The following is a 24,562-nucleotide window of genomic DNA, read 5'->3' as shown; positions in this document are numbered from 1 at the left end:
CATCAGAGACTTCCACCCCACCCTTAGTGCCGCCAAAGAATATGAGTACCGCAGAATTTCTCGGCCTGAGCACAGCTCCCACTATAAAATTATTGGCACCTGCAAATAAGAAAAGTGCAAGAGCAACAAAAAATGACAAAATTTGGCAATAATGAAATGAGCGTTGTCATCTCAGTTACAGCCTATGCAGAGCGAGACGACCAATGACAAACTTGTCTCCATTGCTGCTCTTTGCCTAAGAAGAAATTGAAATTACAAAACTCCGTATGTGAAGGGTTTCTGAGGGATGTTATTCTGGATTAGTTCAATGAGAATAACTATTTAACTCCATATCAGCATGGGTTTATGAGGAATCGCTCCTGTCAAACCAATCTAATCAGTTTTTATGAAGAGGAAGGGTATAGACTGGACCAAGGTGAGTCATTGGACGTGGTATATCTTGATTCTTCCAAAGCATTTGATACCGTGCCACACAAGAGGTTGGTACACAAAATGAGAATGCTGGGTCTGGGGGAAAATGTGTGTAAATGGGTAAGTAACTGGCTTAGTGATAGAAAGCAAAGGGTGGTTATAAATGGTATATTCTCTAACTGGGTTGCTGTGACCAGTGGGGTACCGCAGGGGTCTGTGTTGTGACCTATTCTCTTCATCATATTTATTAACGATCTGGTAGAAGACACAGTAAAATATCGATATTTGCAGATGATATAAAACTATATAAAGCAGTCAATACAAGAGAAGATAGTATTCTGCTACAGATGGTTCTGGATAAGTTGGAAACTTGGGCCGAAAGGTAGCAGATGCGGTTTAACAATGATAAATGTAAGGTTATACACATGGGAAGAAGGAATCAATATCACCATTACACACTGAACGGGAAACCACTGGGTAAACATGACAAGGAGAAGGACTTGGGGATCCTAGTTAATGATAAACTTACCTGGAGCAGTCAGTGCCTGGCAGCGGCTACCAAGGCAAACAGGAGCATGAGGTGCATTAAAAGAGGTCTGGATACACATGATGAGAGCATTATACTGCCTCTGTACAAATCCCTAGTTAGACCGCACATGGAGTACTGTGTACAGTTTTGGGCACCGGTGCTCAGGATATAATAGAACTAGAGTGAGTACAAAGGAGGGCAACAAAATTAATCAAGGGGACGGGGGAACTACAATACCTAGAGAGATTAGCGAAATTAGAATGATTTAGTCTAGAAAAAAGACGACTGAGGGGCGATCTAATAACCATGTATAAATACCAATATCTCTCCTAGGATCTGTTTATACCAAGGAATGTGACGGTCACAAGGGGGCATTCTCTGCGTCTGGAGGAGAGGTTTTTCCACCAACATAGAAGAGGATTCTTTACTGTTAGGGCAGTGAGAATCTGGAATTCACTGCCTGAGGAGGTGGTGATGGCGAACTCAGTTGAGGGGTTCAAAAGAGACCTGGATGTCTTCCTGGAGCGTAACAATATTGTATCTTACAGTTATTAGGCTCTTTAGAAGGACGTAGATCTGGGAATTTATTCTGACGGAATATAGGCTGAACTGGATGGACAAATGTCTTTTTTTGGCCTTGCTAAGTTACCACCAGATGGAGGCCCGATGCTATTGCATCGGGAGGGTGGTAATGTCACGATGGGGGCAGGTTTTGCAGCATTGAGAATTCCCCCCCCCATGTGCTCACCCACCTATCCACTCTCTCTTTCCCCATGTGCTGACTTCTCCCGTCTGTGCTCTTTTCTTTGACCTGTCTACTCCATGTACTATTGGAGCGCCCCACCAGGGTCTCGCGGGGTACTCGGTACTGGGCCCGTTGCCCTGGGGCTCCATGGCAAAAAAGGGACGAATGAACAATGAAATGAAATAAAGTTTATGAATAGTTCGTGACGCCACCTGTGGTGTTCGGCAAGTGAGGTGTTAGGCCGACGCTGCATGCAGATCCTCTGTGACTGGTGGTGGGTTGCAGCCAAGATGGTGAAACTCCCCACAGGTGGAGCTGTAGTCCCAGGGCAGTGTAGATGTAGCAATGGAGGAGAGTCACAGGCGGTGTAGAGGCCGGTGCCCAGATGTAGTAGTGCGGGGTGTAGTGATGCGGGAATAAGTGGAGGACACAAGGGCATGTAGTTCCAAAGCTTTACTCACAGTCTGCAATTCACACAGATGCCTGCCTCCGTGCTGTGTCCTCCGGGTCCTGGGCTCAGTCAACCTCCAGGCAAGATAGGATGCTCCCTTCTAACACTCTGCCAACATGTACCTTTCTGAACGTCTCCTCTTATAGCGCCTTTAAGTGTGAAGTACTCCCAGTACTGAGTTACACTGGAGTGCCTCCTGACAAATGTTCCCAAGAACTATACTTGTACGGCAGACAGCTGTAGCCTGCTTCAGGGACTTCTTACTCCTGAGCCCCGGCTCACTATCCAAAGTTGCTGTTGTGCCCCCAAGTCTTAGATGGGAGTAGTACATTTACAGCCCACTACTCCACCGGTGTCTGCTGCAGGACCTTCAGTATCAATACAACCTCGGGGATCGGGCCCCGGCCTTGCGCTTAGAACTTCTAGGCAGGGTTCTTCCTCTAACCCACGGCCTCTCTGTTCCCTTTTACTCCTTCGTTACGTACTAATCCCTCTCTCTCATAGAAGGTCAGGTTTCAGTCTAATGTCTTTCTCCTTCTTTCCTTTCCTGTGCCAGCTGGCTCAGATCACTGACGCAGCTGCAGCACTCCTTCCTCCATCCCTCTTCCAGGGATCCTCACTCCTCTCCGAGTGACTCTCTCTCTCACTCTCTGACTGCCTGCCTGACTCTTCCCGCTCTTTATGTATTCTAAACTCCACCCGCCTCCCAGCACGTTTCGTGTTCCAAGCAGGGAACCACCAAAGGTGCTCTCCTACTCTCTAAGCAAGGAGCCGCAATGTGGCTTTGCTGAATTACTGTGTTGTGTGGGATGCAGGTGTTGGAGCGTGGTTAGGAGTTCCCACCTTACCTGGATGGTGGGGCACCACACCTCAGGAGGAGGTGCAGTACCTCTGTGGTGACTGAAGCCTCAGGGGCGCCACACTATCCCCCTTGTCTGCTGTCTCTCTGCTTCCTGTGCTGTGTTCTCCCCTCATGTGCTTTCCCATTTGAGCTGTCTCCCCCATTTCGGACCGTGTATAGAACAAACCACAGCTCCTGGGCAGGGGAGAAAGCAAAAGACAATACTGACATTACAGCAGGAGATCACAGAGGATACATTTTGTGAGGTAAAATATTGATAACAGTCAGTGAAATATTTTACCTCACAAAATGAATCCTCTGTGATCCCCTGCTGTAATGTCAGTATTGTCTTTTTCTTCCTCACCTGCCCAGATGTGGTATGTTCCGTACACGGTCAGACACAGACAATTTTTAAAATGAACTTTCGTTTATGGGAAAACCCCTTTAATGTGACCGGCTTCCTCTGCCTGTAGACACGTTGTGCATCTGCCGCCGGGATCGGCTGAATGATTCACTACGCCTGCGCGGAATTCGTGCAGACGCAGTGCGACATTGTTCGGCTGGTGGTACCGCACAAGAGGCTGCGTGAGTGTGTGTGATGCGTACGCCATATAGAGTGTGTGTGTCTGTGGTGCGACAGTGTTCCGCTGGTGGTACCGCGCAATAGCTGGGTACTAGCAGCAGATTCCATATTGAGACACCCATCACTTGGGTGTCCCAATATCGCGGTCGGTGAACTTCCTCCGCTTGTAATTCTGGGATACGGTGACATCTGGACAGAACAGGAAATGAAAACATTACAAGGCAATTACATAAATAGATGTTACTATGTTAAAGGCAATCTGTCACCCCATTTTTGGACTATCAGCTGCCAGCACCACCATCAGGGGCTTATTTACAGCATTCTGTAATGCTGTAGATAAGCCCCCGATGTAACCTGAAAGATAAGAAAAATGAGTTATATTATACTCACCCACTCAGGGGAAGTCTTGAGGAGATCATTTGCATATTCCCAGTGCCTTCTGGGATAAGTGAAGAGTCTCCGCGAGCTCAACGATCACTGGGTTTTGGCCGTTGCAGCTGAAAAGAGGAAATCGGAAAACCAGGGGAAGAGTCTTGAGGAGATCATTTGCATATTCCCAGTGCCTTCTGGGATAAGTGAAGAGTCTCCGCGAGCTCAACGATCACTGGGTTTTGGCCGTTGCAGCTGAAAAGAGGAAATCGGAAAACCAGGGGAAGAGTCTTGAGGAGATCATTTGCATATTCCCAGTGCCTTCTGGGATAAGTGAAGAGTCTCCGCGAGCTCAACGATCACTGGGTTTTGGCCGTTGCAGCTGAAAAGAGGAAATCGGAAAAACCGCGCGCCGATAAATTTGGCTCATCTTTCATCGTTTTTAAGAAATCTCAAGATGGAAGAGGCCAGGAGCCATTTGGTGAGCTGCATTTCTTGCTACATGTTCACAGATTTACCAGTGGAAAAGCCAAACTTCACATGCCACAAATGCAAGCTTGTGTCCCTGTTGGAGGAAAAGTTGCAAAATCTCGAAGAGAGGTTAGCTACGTTGAAGATCATTAAGGAAGGTGAAGAGTTCTTGGACAGAGCAGAATTATCTCTTCATGTTACAGAAAGAGAAGAAATTCGAAGTGCACCTGAAGAAACAGAGGAATGGAGACATGTGACCCAGAGAAGCAGGAGGATCAGGAGGCAGTCAGCACCCATACTGCTCAGAAACCAGTACCAGGCTCTCACGCAGGAAAACGATGAAGAAATACATCAGGATAAGACTTTGCCAACAAACAGCAACCTTGTACGCCCTCAGAGTCCTCCTGGATGGAGAAAGAAAAATGTTGTGAAGAAGAAACGGAGAGTGGTGGTCATGGGGGATTCCCTGCTGAGAGGAACAGAGGCCGCTATCTGCAGACCGGATATAACTACAAGAGAAATGTGCTGTCTTCCAGGTGCAAAAATTAAAGATGTGTCTGACAGGATATCAGGACTCTTCAGACCTACAGATGACTACCCATTCCTGCTACTACATGTGGGGACAAATGACACCGCAAGAAACGACCTGGAAACCATCTGCAGAGACTTTGAAGACTTAGGCAAGAAAGTGAAAGAACTGGGAGCGCAGGTGGTCTTCTCTTCCATCCTCCCAGTGGATGGCCATGGAACAAGGAGGTGGAATAAGATTCTGCAGGTGAACAACTGGCTACGTCGATGGTGCCGTCAGCAACGATTTGGATTTCTGGATCACGGAGTGAACTACTTATACTATGGACTACTTGCTAGAGATGGGGTGCACCTTACGAAGACTGGAAAGCATGTATTTGGAAGTCGCCTTGCTACACTTGTAAGGAGAGCTTTAAACTAGAACAACATGGGAAGGGAAGCAAAAGACCAGAAAAAGCCATACACCTGACAAATGCTATTGAGAACTCTGCTATTAGAAGTGGAAAGGAAGAACAAAGACAAAAGAATCTAATTAATAAAAATATTGGAGAAAGAGAAACCAATCACAAACTAAAATGTTTCTATACTAATGCACAAAGCATGGGCAACAAACAAGGAGAATTGGAAATACTAACACAGGAAAAGAAATATGATGTAATTGGAATCACTGAAACTTGGTGGGACAATACACATGATTGGAATACAAGACTAGAAGGATACAACTTATTTGCAAGAAACAGACTTGATAAACGAGGAGGGGGTGTCGCATTGTATGTTAGAAATGCGTATATCTGCACAGAGATTGAAGCTTCAGAGACTGGGAGTTCTGTGGAAACTGTTTGGGTAAGAATACAAGGACAGAACAATGGAAAGGACACCATTGTAGGCATTTACTACAGGCCGCCTGTGCAAGCCGAAGATATAGATGAACTCTTTATGCATCAGATGGCCAAGTTCTCCAAAAAATATGACATAGTTGTCATGGGAGATTTCAACTATCCAGACATTTGTTGGGAATCTCTCTCAGGCAAAACTAACAGGTCAAGGAAATTCTTATCCTCTCTTGCTGACAACTTTATCTTCCAAAAGGTAAGGGAGAAAACAAGGGGAACTGCTACCTTGGATCTAATCCTTATAAACAGGGAGGAAATGGTTGAGGAGGTAAAAGTGGCTGGGACCCTAGGAGGTAGCGACCATGCTATTTTAGAATTTTGGATAACTAGAGGTGGAAGACCTGTGAAGACTCAGACGTCAAGGTTAGATTTCAGAAAGGCAGATTTTAAGGGATTCAGAAAGAGAATTGGAGGGATCCAATGGCTGGATATCCTTAAAGACAAAAATGTCCAGGAAGGATGGGAAATCTTGAAAAATGAAATTCTCAAAGCACAGTTGTTAACAATTCCGAAAAGAGGGAAGAATAGGAAGCATTTAAGGAAACCAGGATGGATGAACACAGAACTTAAGCACATGCTAAAAAGGAAGAAAAAAATGTTTATAAAATGGAAAGAGGGAGGCATATCTAAAGAAGAATATAATGCTGTCTGCAGAACCTGCAGGGCACAAATCAGATTATCTAAAGCTGAAAATGAACTGAGGCTTGCAAGAGATGTCAAAAGCAATAATAAAGGATTTTGGGGATATGTCAAAAGTAAAAGAAAAGTCAAAGATGCTATAGGATTTTTACAGGATGAAAATGATGAAATGGTAAGACAGGATGTTGAGAAGGCTGAACTTTTAAATTCCTATTTTGCATCTGTTTTCTCTCAGAAAGGAAATGCAACATCAACTGTTATTCACTGTCCTATTAAGGGAATAGAAGAATCCAGGATATCTATAAACAGAAAGATAGTGAGGAAACACTTAGCTAACCTAAATGAATTCAAGTCTCCAGGTCCAGATTAATTACACCCCAGAGTACTGAAGGAGATAGCAGAAGAAATTTTTGAACCCCTCTCCATAATCTTTGAAAATTCTTGGAGAACAGGAGAAGTGCCAGAAGACTGGAGAAGAGCAAATGTTGTTCCTATCTTCAAAAAGGGGAAGAAGGTGGACCCAGGCAACTATAGGCCGGTGAGTCTGACTTCTATACCAGGAAAGATCTTTGAACAAATTATTAAACAACATGTATGTCAATACCTGGATAAGAATGAAGTGATTAAACAGAGTCAGCATGGGTTTCTAACTAATAAGTCATGTCAGACTAACTTAATTTCCTTCTATGACGGTATCACTGATTGGGTGGATCAAGGAAATGCTGTAGATATAGTATATCTTGACTTCAGCAAAGCATTTGACAAAGTCTCTCATACAATCCTTATTGAAAAAATGACTAAGTATGGAATGGACAAGGCAACTGTTAGGTGGATTCATAACTGGCTTAGTGATCGGACCCAAAGAGTGGTCGTAAATGGCTGCACATCCAGTTGGAAGAATGTCTCAAGTGGGGTACCACAGGGCTCTGTCCTGGGCCCTGTATTGTTCAACATCTTTATCAATGATTTAGATGAAGGAATTGAGGGTAAACTGATTAAATTTGCTGATGACACAAAGCTAGGAGGGATAGCTAATACTAGAGAAGAGAGAGAGAGGATTCAAAAAGATTTAAATAAACTGGAGAAGTGGGCAGCAACTAACAGAATGGTTTTTAACAGGGAGAAATGCAAAGTACTACATCTGGGCAATAAAAATGAAAAAAGCATATATAGAATGGGAGGAATAGGGCTAAGTGACAGCACATGTGAAAAAGACTTGGGTATACTAATAGATCACAGACTGAATATGAGTCAACAGTGTGATGCAGCAGCAAAAAAGGCAAATGCAATTCTAGGATGTATTAACAGAAGCATACAGTCTAGATCACGTGAAGTCATTATTTCCCTCTACTCCTCTTTGGTCAGACCTCATCTGGAATATTGTGTCCAGTTTTGGGCACCACATTTTAAAAAAGACATCAACAAACTGGAGCAAGTTCAGAAAAGAGCGACCAGAATGGTGACCGGTCTGCAAACCCTGTCTTATGAGGAAAGGTTGCAGGATTTGGGAATGTTTAGTTTGCAAAAGAGAAGACTGAGAGGAGACTTAATAGCTGTCTACAAATATCTAAAGGGCTGTCACATTGTAGAAGGATCAACTTTATTCTCATTTGCACAAGGAAAGACTAGAAGCAATGGGATGAAACTGAATGGGAAGAGACACAGATTAGATATTAGAAAAAACTTTTTGACAGTTAGAGTGATCAATGAGTGGAACAGGCTGCCAAGAGAAGTGGTGAGTTCTCCTTCAATGGAAGTCTTCAAACAGAGGCTGGACAGACATCTGACTGGGATGATTTAGCGAATCCTGCTTTGAGCAGGGGGTTGGACCAGATGGCCCAGGAGGTCCCTTCCAACTCTACGATTCTATGATTCTATGATAGGGGCGGTCCGGGTCTGGTTTTGGTCCGATGGGTGTAGCGGTCCGGCGCCTCCCATCTTAACGGTGACTTCCTCTTCTTTGCAGAGCAGAGTACTGCAGTGCGCAGGCGCCGGACCAGGTCAGAGAGGTTCGGCGCCTGCGCACTGCAGTACTTTACTCTGCCCTCAACAGGGCAGGTAAAGTACGCCTGTGCCGGAGCCGCGACGGGAAGCAAAGAAGAGGATGTCACCGCTACAAGATGGGAGGCGCCGGACAGCGACCGGACCGCCCCCCGGTGAGTATAATATAACTCGTTTTTCTTATCTTTCAGGTTATATCGGGGGCTTATCTACAGCATTACAGAATGCTGTAGATAAGCACCTGATGGCAGTGTCGGCAGCTGATAGTCCAAAAATAGGGTGACAGATTCCCTTTAAGGTTAGAATTAGGAATAGGGCTAAGGGATTAAAATCAATACATTACTAATAATAAAAAGCAAGAAAATATAACTTTATATTTTTAAAAAGCATAAAAAAAAGCTAAATCTCTAACTATAGTTACATTTGTATGTTCTTCAAATCTCAATAAATGTACTTGGGGGGATAAGGGGGTCAATACCGGTCTGGTGGAAGGGACTCAGGGAGTGCTAACGGTCCAAGATGGTGCTAAATACTCGTCATGCACCAGGTGCTTGCAACCCACGCTATGCCACTGACGAGGGCTACTGAAGTTGGATCCCCCATCAAAAGATTTTAGTCTTGGTTGTAGACTATTGATTAGCAAATACGTGACTGTATGATCAGACTGAACTTGTTAGGGACGGCGGAACGCACTAAATATTAAATAATAGAAAATGCGTTCCCCGCCCAGGGTCCACCATGCAGTACGTGTTAAACCGCTGCTAGACAATGGCAGACGCGCTATATGGCGGTATAATGCGCACGGGTTCAACGTCACCCGATGTGCGCAGAGTGGACTCTGTTAACTCATAGTGGCGCTGTAACAAACACTGAGCCTGGTAGACTCATAGGTCTCAGCAAAATTGAACGCACGGTATCAGGTCACAGAACAGGGTCCAAGACAGGGGACAGTGTCTGCCTAGACCTACCATGCGTGCGGCGTCGCAACTGCGGATGCCGGTAAGTGCTGCTAAATGCAGCGCGGCGGCAGACACAGCCGCTAAGCGATTGTGCCGTGAGAGACGTGACACCACCGGACGCTAGTGCAGAGGTGCGGTGTGCACAGTGGTCTAAGGTTTGCCACTGACTGGCGCTGACTCTTTCTATAGTTCCCTATCCACATGCGTAATATCAGAGGGAGGGGAATCTTATTAAGTCAGTCACCAGAATCATACATCCATCACCATTCACGCATCTAGCAAGAAGAGACTATACTAGCGCATGGCCGAGCAGCCATGCGGGCCTTCTATAGCCGTGCGCTGCCGGGACCTTCCAGATCTGAGATGGACCAATCAGATCAGGAGAAGGACCTGAGCACGTGACTCCCTATCTCCAATGGGAGATAGTCTCGTGAGCATGCCCAGTAGCGGGACGAAAGGACTTAGCTTCTGGAGTGGCTTGCTGCAGGAGAGCCTGCACTGCCATTGCTGACCCAGAGGTGGCAGCAACAACCAGTCCTACAGAGCTGGTCTGAGCAGAGCGTCTGGGACGCCGAGATTGCTGTGCAGGCTCCTGAGCTGTCGGTGGAGAATGGGAGACCACTGGATGCAAGGCTCTGGATTCCCGCAGTGCAGCTGCAGGAACCTGACGCGTAACAGAACTTATGGTTTGTTTGTATAGACACATAGATCTGCATGTGAGCATTCTGAATTTTCTCTAGCGCTGAAGGGTTTAATAAAAAGAGTGGAAATAACGATATATTAGGAAACTGCTAATTTTGTCAATTCCTAATGTGATTGTTAAAATGTTTACAAACCACAGTCTCACATAAAATGTTACATTTCCCCCTACTTTATTTTATAGAATATTACTAGTGCAATAAGAAATGCCCAGTCTGATGGCACCAATACCAAGTCTTCCACCCGATAGTACAACTAGCGCTGATGATATCAGCTGACAATGGCCCACTGTCTGGTGCTAGACTGTGTCCTGCCGTTATAGAAACTGTAAGGTGGCCAGGGTGGCAGTCGTGGCAACGGGCTTTACAGTTCCCATACCCTGGCGCCCCACAAAACACAATGTGCCTTCTGCTGCTCATACAGCGTGCGCAGCAGAACACTTACGGTTACTGTCGGAGTTCCTTCCAGTTCTGGCACTCCGGCTCCATGATTCCAAGTTTCACATAACACCTCGGAGTCACGGTCTTTTTCAAACAGTTCAACTTTACTTATCAAAAGGGCACTCATCACCTTGGCAGCACAATTCACAGAGCCACGTATCCTGCACTTTCCCTGCCTTCCGGGCACTCTACTCTTTCTGTAATCTTTCTCTCTTTCCTCCTGGCAATCCTTGCCATTTCACTGGACAATTCACGTTCGATAGAAGCCGTCGTCACCAGCTCCCTGTCAGCCCTTGTCCGGATCCAATTTGGAAAGGTGCCGGGAATGCCATCTCTGCTGTTCCTGCCCCAGTCATAGACCCCGGATCCCTCCTGGGGATGGTCCTGTTGAGCTGGTGCCCGACTGCACTAGTCTCCGCTTGGGGCCCCTTACTGCCATCGCAGCTTTATCCCCATAGCCAGTAAATGTCTGCTCCACTGATTCTCACACAACCTGCCCTGGGCAAGGCTGCCTGAGTTCTGCTGCCTAATCAGGAAGTGCCCTGACTATATCTCCCCACTCTGCTCTGCTCTGTTGCCCCTCCCATTTTCTTAACCCCTATGCTGCCTGCATCTAGCACTATCTATTCTCTAATATGCCCCCCCTCTATTCTAACTCCTCTGTTACTCTATGCTAACTTCTATCCCCAATCCTAAACATAGTACATGACATTACAGTGCATAAATGTTCCATTCCACAATAATAAACAATGAGGTGCCGCATATAATCATGTGAACAGCTTCCAGGGGAGAAGAGGCAAGTGAGGTTCCCCGCCACCTCCTTACACTCCTTCCTTCTAGAATATGGTCATCCACGACCATGATGGCACCTGTAAACTGTAAGACAGTATATATAAAAACACCAATAAAATGAATCCCCTTGAGACAAAGCCTTACAACCAGGCCAATTTTTACATTTCTGACCACTGTCATTTTATAAGGTAATAACTCTGGAACGCTTCAACGGATCCCAGTGATTCTGAGACTGTTTTCTCATGATATATTATACTTTATGATAGCGGTAACATTTCTTCGGTATGACTTGCGTTTATTTGTGAAAAAAAATGGTAATTTAGCAAAAATTTTGCAATTTTTAAACTTTGAATTTTTATGCCCATAAGTCAGAGAGTCATATCGTACAAAATAGATAATAAATAACATTTCCCACATGTTTACTTTACATCAGCACAATTTTGGAATCAAATTTTTTTTTGGTTAGGAAGTTATAAGGGTTAAAATTTGACCAGCGATTTCTCATTTTTTCAGCAAATTTTACAAAACCATTTTTTTAGGGATCACCTCATATTTGAAGTCACTTTGAGGGGTCTATATGAAAGAAAATATGCGAAAGTGACACCATTCTTAAAACTGCACCCCTCAAGGTACTCAAAACCACATTCAAGAAGATAATTAACCCTTCAGGTGCTTCACAGGAATTCTTGGAATGTGAAAGGAAAAAATAAACATTTACTTTTCTTTCACAAAAAACTTCTTTTAGACCTATTTTTTTTTTACTTTTGCAAGGATAACAGTAGAAAATGGACCAAATATTTTGTTGTGCAATTTCTCCTGAGCATGCCGATACCCCATAATTGGGGGAAATCTACTGTTTGGGCACACGGCAGGGCTCAGAAACGAAGGAGCGCCATTTGACTTTTTGAATGTAAAATATGCTGGAAAAATTAGCGGTTGCCATGTCGTGTTTGGAGAGCCCCTGATGTACCTAAACAGTGAAAACCCTCCACAAGTGACACCATTTTGGAAACTAGACCCAGGGAACTTTTCTAGATGTGTATTGAGCACCTTTAACCCACAAGTGCTTCACAGAAGTTTATAACGTAGAGCCGTGGAAATAAAAAAAAAAAAAAAAAAATCACATTTATCCCAAATAAATCTTTTTGGCTCCAAATTTTGCATTTACATAAGGGTAAAACGAGAAATTGTGTCATACAATTTGTTGATCAAATTTCTCCTAAGTACACTGATACCAAATATGTGGAGGAAAACAACTGTTTGGGCACACGGCAGGGGTTGGAAGAGAAGGAGCGCCATTTGACTTTTGGAATGCAAAATTTGACGGAATAATTAGCGGATGCCATGTCGCATTTGAAGAGCCCCTGATGTGCCTAAATAGTGGAAACCCCCACAAGTGACACCATTTTGGAAACTAGACCCCTTAGAGAATTTATCTAGATGTATATTGAGCACCTTGAACCCCCAGGTGATTCACAGAAGTTTATAACGTTAAGCCATGAAAATAAAAAAAAAAAATCACATTTACACAAAAATCCTTTTAGCTACAAATTTTGTATTTTCACAAGGGCAAAAGAGGAAAATTAGAAAATGCACCAAAAAGTTTGTTGTGCAATTTCTCCTGAGTTCACCGATACCCAATATGTTGTCAAAAAACACTTTTGAGGCACAGTGCAAAGCTCAGAAGGGAAGTAGCGCCATATTACAGTGCAGATTTTACTGCACTTGTTTGAGGGTGCCATGTTACATTGACAGAGCTCCTGAGGTGCCAGAGCAGCAGAACCTCCCATAAGAGACCCCATTTTACCAATCAAACCTCTCAATGAATTCATCTAGGGGTGCAGTGATTATATTGACACCACAGGTGTGTCACAAACTTTTATACCATTTGGCAGTGGGTAAAAATAATTAGTAATTAATAATTTTGCCACCAAGATTGTGTATTAGGCTGGTTTCACACTAGCGTTTTTTTGCGCTGCGTTTTTGCGCATGCGTCCTTTTCCCCTATCTTTAACATGGGTGCGTATGGTCTAGCGTTTGCACACGTTCGCACGCATTTTACGTGCGCATGCGTTTTTTGTAGTGTGCACCCAAGTGCGCCGGACGCTACCTGTTGCATTTTTGGTCCGTCCGACCTGTCTCAAAAAAACGCATGCACACGGAATGCGCAAAAAAACACATTACAGTCTATGGGAACGCAGATGTGCGCATGAACATGCGCACGTCAGCGTTTAAAAAAGCATGCATTTTAAGAGTAAAAATGGCTAAAAAATGGTTAAAACACATGCGCAAAAAAGCAGCAAACGCATACAAAACGCATGTGACGTTTTTTATATGCGCTTGCACTTCGCAAAAACGCAGCGCAAAAAAACGCTAGTGTGAAACTAGCCTTAGCCCTAAGTTTTACATTTTCACACTGGGAAATGGGTAAAAATGGCACCAGAATTTCTCCCACAATTTCTTCTGAATGTAGAAATACCCCATATGTGGCTGTTCCGTTACTTTACTACTTTGCCATACTGAGTGACTCAGGAGGGACAGAGCGCTATTTGCCTCCTGGAGCACAGATTTTCCTAGACTAGTTTGTGGATTCCATATAAAGAGCCCATAAGTGCTAGAAAAGCAGATTCCCCCGCAAGTGACCCCATTTTGGAAACCATTTGGGAATTTATCTTCAGATGTAGTCACGAGTTTGACTCAACTAGTGTTTTCCCGAAACAGGCTCCAGTGGATGTTGCTGAGTGAAAATTGCAAACTGCCGTTGTAGTGACCAGTAAATTACGCCCAGCCCATGCTTCTGGAGACACACACCTGTAAATTAGGCGGTCTCTCATCACTACAGAAATGCCAGACGTGTGCACTAAATGTTCTTTAGGCACACTGGGGCTCAGAAGGGATAGGGTCGTTTGGATTTGGGAGCGGAGAATTTGCTGAATTTGTTTTGGCAGGTGAGGAGCCATTTTACTTTTCCAGAGCCTTTGTGAGACCAGTAATGTGGAGGCCCCTATTTTTCCGTTAACAGATAACAGACAAGAGTGGGGACTTAATTTTTTGTGGATTGAGTGGAAGCTTTTATTGGGAACATTTTACATAACGTTTGGGATCACAGTTATCCAGCGCTCTACGCTGATCACTTACTTTGGTATTTCCATCTAAATCTCTGAGTTACGTGATTCAGATGAAACCCCCCGAGGGATCCATTTACTATAGTGAGGCAGCAGAGTAAGGCTGGAGTCACACTAAGCTGCACAAAATACGCTCCGTATTTTACATGCGTAATACGGATGAATCACCACTAAATAGTGGTCCGTAGGTCATCCGTAAGCAAGGTGAGGTCGCGTATTTTGCGCATGTGTATATCCGTATGTAATCCGTATGGCGAGATTTTCTCGCAGCCTTGCAAAATGGACATTTAACGGTTTTGAGGCCTGCAAACAATTTAAATCATTAGCCTGCACCCTATTTAGACACTCAGAAACAGGTGGCTGCCTACATTCTGTACATTTGTCACCTTGCTTTCACGAGGTGTGTTGGTGTTCTTTGTGCAGCATGGCAGAGGGTCTGACATTCAATACAACTGAGCAGGTTCTCTTTACCTGTCTTTTGTCACTGCGTTTTGGGCAACCATATCCTGTGATAGTGGATCTGCGGAGGAGGAGACGCATGTGGGTACATCCACTTTTGAGGCAACGACTCACAAGAGGGCATTTTCACCGCCTCTATTCGTCTCTGCGGGAGCATCCGGAGAAATTTTACAAGTACTGTCGAATGAGCATTTCCACATTTGATCGCCTCTCGGAGACAGTGCGCCCTGGGATCACCTTTCAGGACACTAGGATGCGCAAAGCCATATCTGCAGAGGAGCGACTTCTACTCACAATACGGTATGTACTACACAACCACATTCTCTATGTTCATAATGTGTGTGTTAATTTATGTTTTTTGGCCTTCTTGGACAAAGTTTAATACCCTCATCTTACTCAAAATATGTTTCACCTGACACAGCAGAATGTTACATCTAATATGTCCTGCATATCACTTAGTCATTGTGCCACCAAATATGTGTTGTTCTCTCTCATTTCCTACCAAGTTTGGTCGGCATGTAACTGATTTTTTTTTACTTTAGCCATTCTAAACTGTACTCTTTCTGTTGTTCTACAGCTTCCTGTCCACTGGCCTGTCTTATGCCGCCCTCCACCATGAGTTTCTCATTGGAAAGTCAACCATTTCAGGCATAGTGAGGTCTACATGTGCACAAATCTGGATAAGACTCCATCAGGTGGTCCTACCCGAGCCTAGGATGGAAGACTGGTTAAGGATTTCAAGGGACTTTGAGGAGGACTGCCAGTTTCCAAATTGTATTGGGGCCCTGGATGGCAAACATATCAGGGTGCGTAAGTCGCCGAACTCAGGCTCCCAATTCTTCAATTATAAACAATACTTTTCTGTTGTATTGTTGGCTCTGGTAGACCCTCAATACAAGTTTATAATTGTTGACATTGGGGCCTATGGAAGGACGGGAGACTCTAGAGTCTTCAATTCTTCCATAATGGGTCGGCGGCTACGCACCAACTAGTTGGATCTACCACCACCACGCCAGCTACCAGGCTCCCCCGAACAATCAGTCCCTTATGTCCTTGTGGCAGATGAGGCCTTTCAGTTATCACACAATGTCATGAGGCCATATCCCCGGCGCAACCTTGACCACAGGCGCAGAATTTTTAACTTGCGCCTATCACGTGCTAGGCGACTGGTGGAGTGTTCCTTTGGGATTCTTTGTGCCAAATGGCGGGTACTCCAGTCTGCCATTCAGTTGAGTGAGCAAAATGTGAATGAAGTTGTCAAAGCCTGTGTTGTTCTGCATAACTTCACCAGGATACATGATTGTTCCTCCTCTGATGGTGTTGTGCGTAGGCCGGTGTAGCATCCGCGGCAGGGCCCGGTCGCGTGGTCTCGTCGGCAGCACCAGCTGCCACCGCCCCCCATCAGCGTCCTCGCCACAGCGCGCGCTCTTACCCTGCCTCCTGCTCTGCTACTTCTCTGCGCCCTCTCCTTAGGCCGCGGGCGCGCGCCAGCACTCCTTCTTCTGCCGGCGGTGGGCGGCGCTGAGGGCTGGGCGTACCTCCCACTTCCGGACCCTAAGGTATTTCAGGCGTCCTCACTGTAGAGAGGACGCCTGAGGATTGTGTGATACTCCACGCTCTGTTCTGGCCCCACCGTTTGGCTAAAGCTTCCTGTTAGCTCCCTCTCCTTCTCCCTGGCTGTCTCTGCCCTGTCCTTCCTTCTCCTTGCCCCTTCCTCCTGGTCCCTTGGGTCACGGCCCTTCTGTATTCCGCCCTGGTGTCTCCCTTCTGGGTCCTCCTAGTCTGTAACCCTTTCGCTCCTGCGTCCACTCCTGTGCTACCCTCTAGTAGCTGCTACCTGGCTGCTTCCTCCTATATCCTGGCTCTGGTTCTCTGGATCCCCGTCCGGTGCCCTTGCCCCGCAGTACTCCGTGTCCCCGAGTCGCCCCTCCTGGTACCGGCTGTCGCGGTTCTGTCCTCTGCGGTGTTGCCCCTAACGATCCCTGTATAGGGGTCGGTCATCACCTGGCGCGCTCGACCCAGGGGCTCCAGATCCGCGACCCAGAGGGTCCACTCTCGGACTTTGTCCATCCCCTGACCGTTACAGTATCCTCAGGCCATGGACCCCGCCGGTGCCGCGGCCTCCACGCAGAAGGAACTACTGTTCCTGCGCAAAAATCAGACCCGGATAATGTCCTTTATGAAGTCCATGGACACTCGGTTGTCCGCTCTGCAAACTTCAGACCCAGGGCATGCTTCCCTCCTAGTCAGCCTTCAGCAAGAGCTCGCGCAGCAGCGCGATGCCCAGTCCCACATTTTGGGTTATATGGCGTCTGTCGACGACCGACTGCTGGCCCTGCAGTCCGCCGCAGCCGCCGCTACCCCACCCAGGGACGCAGTTTCGTCTCCGCCCCCTCGACTGGGGAAGCCTCCCCGGTATAGCGGAGACCCTAAGCTATGTCGGGGATTTTTAAATCAGTGCAGACTGCACTTTGAGCTCTTGCCCCAACAATACCCCACTGATCGCGCCAAGGTGGCGTTCATTGTATCCCATCTTGAGGGAGAGGCCTTGTCCTGGGTGAATCCTCTATGGGAGAGGGATGACCTCGTCGTGTCTAGTATCCAAAACTTCCTGGAGACCTTCCGCCGAGTGTTTGACGAACCCGGACGCTTAGCGTCTACCACAGAGGCCCTCTTTAACCTCCGCCAGGGGTCTCTCACGGTAGGACAGTACGCCATCCGCTTTCGGACATTATCATCGGAACTTGGATGGAATAACGAAGCACTTGTGGGTGCCTTCTGGAGAGGCCTCTCAAGTAAAAATAAGGACGAGCTTGCCGGACGGGATACCCCAACCACTCTGGAGGATCTCATATCCCTGGCTACGCGCATAGACCTGCGTTTTTTGGAGCGCGCTCGAGAATCGGTTAGGAAGCGCAGACCCTTCAGGCTGTATCAAGCGCTCATTCTGCGCTCCTCAGCTCCCTCTACTAGCGTCGCCCCCGAGCCCATGCAGGTAGATCGGGTCAGGTTAACGGAGCAGCGACGCAGGGAGAGAATGACGAACGGGCTCTGCCTGTACTGCGGTGGAGCCAACCACTTTGTGCGCACCTGTCCGGAGAGACCGGGAAACGCCTCCACCTAGGTCAGGTAAGAGAGGTCTCCCTAGGTGATCATAATTCCTCTCTGCCCCTTACTCTTTCAGCTCTAATTATTTCAGGTCGGGAGCGCAGATCTGTGCGGGCGTATGTGGACTCGGGTGCGGCGGGCAATTTCATCCGGCAAGAAGAGGTGGATAAACTCCAAATTCCGGTGGTCATCTTAAAAGATCCGCGTGCTATCTCCTCCGTCGATGGAAAACCTCTGCCCGAGCTCGTCACCATGGTTACGACCGAAATAGATCTGCAAATTAGAGCGCTTCATCGTGAAAGAATTGCCTTCTACGTCCTGCCTAGATTGTCCCACGCCGTCCTCCTAGGATTACCTTGGCTTCGGCTGCACGAACCAGTCGTCGACTGGCGCTCTGTGGAGATCCTACGCTGGGGTCATTCCTGCCACGCAGTTTGCAGTCCATCCTCCGTCCCCTGCCTGTGCCTGCCAATCTTCCGGGCCTTCCCGCACCGTACTACGCGTACGCTGATGTTTTTAGTAAAAAAGAAGCTGATTCCCTGCCTCCGCATCGGTCCTACGACTGTCCTATCAACCTGATTCCCGGAGCCACTCCGCCCAGAGGGAGAACGTATCCCTTATCCCCAGCAGAGACCCAGGCTATGTCTGAATACATACAGGAGAACTTGGCCAAGGGGTTTATTCGAAAATCCGCGTCCCCAGCAGGCGCAGGCTTTTTCTTTGTCCGAAAGAAAGACGGATCACTCAGACCATGTATCGACTACTGGGGCTTGAACAATATCACGGTTAAGAATCGATACCCGCTCCCGCTGATCCCGGAACTATTCGACCGGCTGAGAGGGGCTCGGATCTTCACGAAACTGGATCTGCAGGGAGCCTATAATTTGATCCGGATCCGCGCAGGGGACGAGTGGAAGACGGCCTTCAATACCCGTGACGGTCATTATGAGTATTTAGTCATGCCGTTCGGCCTCTGCAATGCTCCAGCCGTGTTCCAGGAGTTCGTTAACGAGGTGTTTCGGGATCTACTATACTCGTGCGTAGTGGTGTACTTAGATGATATTCTTATCTTTTCACCCGACCTTTCCTCTCATCGGAGAAGTGTACGCATGGTCCTGCACCGTCTCCGAGAGAATCACCTCTACGCCAAAATTGAAAAGTGTCTCTTCGAACAAACCTCGCTACCCTTCTTGGGGTATATAATCACTGACTCCGGCCTAAGGATGGATCCCGAGAAACTCTCTGCGGTACTCAAGTGGCCCCGCCCTGTCGGTATAAAGGCCATCCAGCGTTTCCTCGGGTTCGCAAATTACTACCGACAGTTCGTGCCACATTTTTCCACGGTGACCAAGCCCATCGCGGCCCTGACCCGTAAAGGAACTAAACCAAACAGCTGGCCCCCCGAGGCTGAGGACGCCTTTCTGGCGCTGAAACGCGCCTTTGCCTCAGCACCAGTCTTGCATCGGCCGGTAGCCAGTAGGCCTTTTGTTGTAGAAGTGGACGCTTCTTCCACCGGAGCTGGGGCAGTTCTCTCCCAGCCGGGCTCCTCGGGTCAACTGGTTCCCTGCGGGTTCTTCTCCAGGTCCTTCTCGCCTGCGGAGTGCAATTACTCCATTGGAGACAGGGAATTGCTGGCCATTAAGATGGCTCTAGAAAAATGGCGGTACTTGCTCGAGGGGGCGGTGCATCCCTTTTCTATCTTCATGGACCACAAAAATTTGGCCTATTTGCAGTCCGCTCAGAGGCTCAATTCCAGACAGGCCAGATGGGCCTTGTATTTTTCGCGGTTTGATTTCAAGCTTCACTTCCGGCCCGGCGATAAGAACATCAAGGCGGATGCACTCTCCAGGTCCTTACAGTCGCCAGAGGAGGACGAGGGCCCATCTTATATTATCGAGCCTGCCAAAGTGATCACTGTGGCTCCTGTGAACTTTTCTACTCCTCCACCAGGCAAGACCTTCGTTCCTCGGAATAAGCGTCTGGAGGTGTTGCGCTGGGGGCATTCTTCCAAGGTCGCTGGGCACGTGGGGACCAAGAAGACCCTCTTACTTCTCGCCCGTTATTACTGGTGGGCCACCCTCCACCAAGACGTAGTGGATTATGTTGCCTCTTGCACAACCTGTGCTCAGAACAAGGTCCCAAGGACCCTTCCCTCCGGTCTTCTCCACCCATTGCCTGTTCCGGAGGCCCCGTGGCAGCAAATTGCTATGGATTTCGTAACTGACTTGCCTCGCTCAGCTGGTTGCACCACCATCTTAGTCGTAGCGGACCGCTTCTCCAAGATGGCTCATTTTGTCCCCCTGGCCGGTTTGCCGTCAGCTCCAAAGTTGGCCGAGATCTTCATCCACCAGATCTTCAGGTTACATGGCCTCCCTCTACGGATTGTGTCGGACCGTGGGGTCCAATTTACGTCTCGCTTTTGGAGGGCCCTCTGTCGGCATATGGGAACATCCCTCGACTTCTCCTCTGCTTATCATCCACAGACCAACGGGCAAGTGGAACGGATAAATCAGGGCCTGACCACCTACCTGCGTCACTTTGCCAACGCTCATCAGGACAACTGGGTCTCACTTCTACCTTGGGCAGAATTTGCCCACAACAACCATCCCAGTGAGTCGACCACCAAATCTCCGTTCTTTGTGGTCTCTGGTCGCAATCCGGGTGTTCCGCTGCCCTTTGCCGCGTCATCTGGAGTTCCCGCAGCGGATGCTCTCGCCATGGAATTTTCTGAGATTTGGAAGGAGACCAAAGACGCCCTCGTGAATGCCAATGCCCGAATCAAGAAACACGCAGACAAGAGACGGAGGGACCTTCCTCCATACCATCCTGGCGACAAGGTATGGCTCTCGACCAAGCACAATCCGCCTGAAAGTTCCTTCCTATAAGTTGAGTCCTCGTTACATAGGTCCCTTCGAGGTACTGAAACGCATCAATGACGTGGCTTATAAATTGAGATTGCCGGCTTCACTCCGAGTCCCCAACGCCTTTCATGTCTCGCTCCTGAAGCCTGTAGTTCTGAATCGGTTCCAACCAGCCTCCATTACTCCTCCTTCACCTATTGGATCTGATGACATCTTTGAAATAAGGGACATTTTAGCCATGAAAAGGGTCAGGGGGAGGTCCCTTTTTCTTATTGATTGGAAGGGGTTTGGCCCCGAGGAGAGGTCTTGGGAGCCTCGAGAAAATATCAACGCTCCCCTAATACTAAAAAGATTTCTAGCCAATCTCAAAAAGGGGGGATGTAAAGGGGGGGGTACTGTAGCATCCGCGGCAGGGCCCGGTCGCGTGGCCTCGTCGGCAGCACCAGCTGCCACCGCCCCCCATCAGCGTCCTCGCCACAGCGCGCGCTCTTACCCTGCCTCCTGCTTTGCTACTTCTCTGCGCCCTCTCCTTAGGCCGCGGGCGCGCGCCAGCGCTCCTTCTTCTGCCGGCGGTGGGCGGCGCTGAGGGCTGGGCGTACCTCCCACTTCCGGACCCTAAGGTATTTCAGGCGTCCTCACTGTAGAGAGGACGCCTGAGGATTGTGTGATACTCCACGCTTTGTTCTGGCCCCACCGTTTGGCTAAAGCTTCCTGTTAGCTCCCTCTCCTTCTCCCTGGCTGTCTCTGCCCTGTCCTTCCTTCTTCTCGCCCCTTCCTCCTGGTCCCTTGGGTCACGGCCCTTCTGTATTCCGCCCTGGTGTCTCCCTTCTGGGTCCTCCTAGTCTGTAACCCTTTCGCTCCTGCGTCCACTCCTGTGCTACCCTCTAGTAGCTGCTACCTGGCTGCTTCCTCCTATATCCTGGCTCTGGTTCTCTGGATCCCCGTCCGGTGCCCTTGCCCCGCAGTACTCCGTGTCCCCGAGCCGCCCCTCCTGGTACCGGCTGTCGCGGTTCTGTCCTCTGCGGTGTTGCCCCTAACGATCCCTGTATAGGGGTCGGTCATCACCTGGCGCGCTCGACCCAGGGGCTCCAGATCCGCGACCCAGAGGGTCCACTCTCGGACTTTGTCCATCCCCTGACCGTTACAGCCGGACAATGTGCGCAGGGTGAGACCACCTATCATCCCTCAACGTAGACCGCTCTCTGGCCTCAAAGTGCGTGATATATTCACGAATTACTTTATCTCACCTGAGGGGGCAACTTCTTGGCAAGAGAATGCTGTGTCTATGTTATAATTTGTTTCTTTAAAAGTGTGTCTAAATATATATTACTCAAGCCATTATGATTCTATGACTGTTTCATTGCATTGGTTGGTGTCTGTTAGTATGTTGTGAGGGATTGTGAAAAATCACACAGAGACGTTAACTAGAGTAGACAAATTTTTAGTTTTGCCTTTTTTTTTTGGGTTTTGCTTAAAGGCAAACATAATGTTGCCATAACACAAATTTGGCAATGGCCAAAATGACCCTTTGTGCCTTCTTTAACTTGGTGTAACATTAACATTACAGAAAAAAACTGCAACAAACATTATGCAATAACAACATTGCTGCATGCCTACATTAACCTTGATTAGGCAACAAAGGGTGAGCTCCATCACCTAAATAAAGTCAATAAGATAACACTCACATTTCCTCATAATGTTTTCCAATCATAGAAAGATTCCACCATGACAGGCAAGGCTACCTCACAGCTTTCACACAGATATTACCTGTCTGTAGAACAGACAATATTTAAGCATGCTATACTGGAAAGGATGAAAATACAAAACTCACTTGTTAAGACATAGAGAGAGCGTGATAATCTGAATGCTGGTTGCCTCAAATTGTTTTACTAGAGATTGCTAACAACAAAGTTGACTGAACAATGGGAGACTATTCTTGAATATGTCCCGAAGATCTCTCTAAGCGAGCAGGCACGGCTCTCCCAATTATATGTAATACATAGAACATACAAAACACTGCTGGTCCTATTCAAGGCGGGCTTGAGGGGAGACTCTAGCTGCCCTAGATGTGGCACAGACCAGGCCGGACTGTTACACATGCTATGGTCGTGTCCGTGGCTGGTGGCATACTGGCTGGTCGTTATCAGCAAAATTGAGAGAGCTTATGCATGTACGCTCGACAGGGATCCAGTGCTGTGTGTTTTGGGGGAGGTGGATGGGATACCTGTCTCAGAACATTACAAAGTGGCAATAGCGAGGTTGCTGTATGTGGCACGCAAACTAATAGCACGAAAATGGAAGGATTCGGAACCCCCCACTAGGAGGGAATTTATTGCTCAGACACGTACGGTAATGCATTTAGAGGAAAGCATTTACAGGCGAAGGCATGGTGAAAGAACTTTCGAAAAAATATGGTCCGCCTGGATGGCGGTGATATGATTGCTAAGACTCTCAAGTATACCCGGCATAAGGAGTATTGGGGGAGGGGGGGATGGCTTTGATTGTATTACTACAAGATATGTGAATTGTTACATGTATATTGATATCCACTGTTTATTGTTTAAAATCTTTTGAAACCTAAATAAAAATAACTGGTTTAAAAAAAAAAACAACAAAGTTGACTACTTAACTAAAGGCAAGCCTGCCTTTCCTATGCGTTAGCAAGTGAATAGTGTATTTTCATCCTTTCATGTAACAGTATAGCGCATTTAAATATTCTCTTTTATACACACATTTAATATCTGTGTGAAAGGCGTGAGGTAGCGTTGCCTGTCATGATGGATTGTTTCATATGTTTGGAAAACATTGTTTAAAAATGTGAGTGTTAAATTATGTTCTAAATGTTGGTGAAGGCGAACACCTGTTTTTTTGTCTAGATTAGAAGCACCAGTTACATGTCACTGGACATCTCCAAACTTTTGAATGATAAATCCTCATATGTAGGGGAAGGGGAACGTGGAGGAACAGCCTGTGGGTGCTGCTGGACATTGTGGGCAACATCGCCCTGTGTGGGGCCATACTGTTGCCCATGATGCTGTAGTTGTCCAGCCTCCTGGGCCTGTTGGTGATACTGGCCAGAGTACTGATGATGGTGAGGGGCTTCTTGTTGGCTATGGTAGGCCCATGGCTCATACCCACCAACATAGCCAGATCATCCCCAACCAGGTTGGGACCAGCCTCCAACACTGGGTGGGCCATATTGGTGGGGTTGGCTTGAGGAAGACATTTGGGGCTGCGGAATAGAAGGATGGGTAGGGGGAGGAAGGGCTTGAGGTGTTGGCCCACGTATTAGGGGCTGTTCAGACCCTGCTTAAGCATGCATCTGTGTGGATGGTCTCATGCGCATTAAATTTCTTGGTGAGAGCTGCCACCTCTCCAGAAATTCAAACACCTCATATGGGGTATTGGGGGGGGGTGCTTGCATCAAGCAGGATCTGAATACATCCCCTAATACGGACCCTGACCTCACGGGTAAAGGCACGGAGATAAAGGGTGAGGCTACGTGCATAGGCCTCCTCACCATCATCTGTAGTGACTCTGGACAAGTAAGTCAGCACCCGTGTCCACATTGGTCCTGCTCTCTTGAATGGTGACCTGGCGCCTTCTTCTTATTCGCCGTGATGCTAGAGCAGCCTGTTGGGAGGGCCTGATCTGGGCA

The sequence above is a fragment of the Dendrobates tinctorius genome, unplaced genomic scaffold, assembly GCF_039654945.1.
Source record: "Dendrobates tinctorius isolate UK_male_01 unplaced genomic scaffold, ASM3965494v1 ptg000120l, whole genome shotgun sequence".
Taxonomy (NCBI): domain Eukaryota; kingdom Metazoa; phylum Chordata; class Amphibia; order Anura; family Dendrobatidae; genus Dendrobates; species Dendrobates tinctorius.
This window is presented reverse-complemented; position numbering follows the sequence as displayed.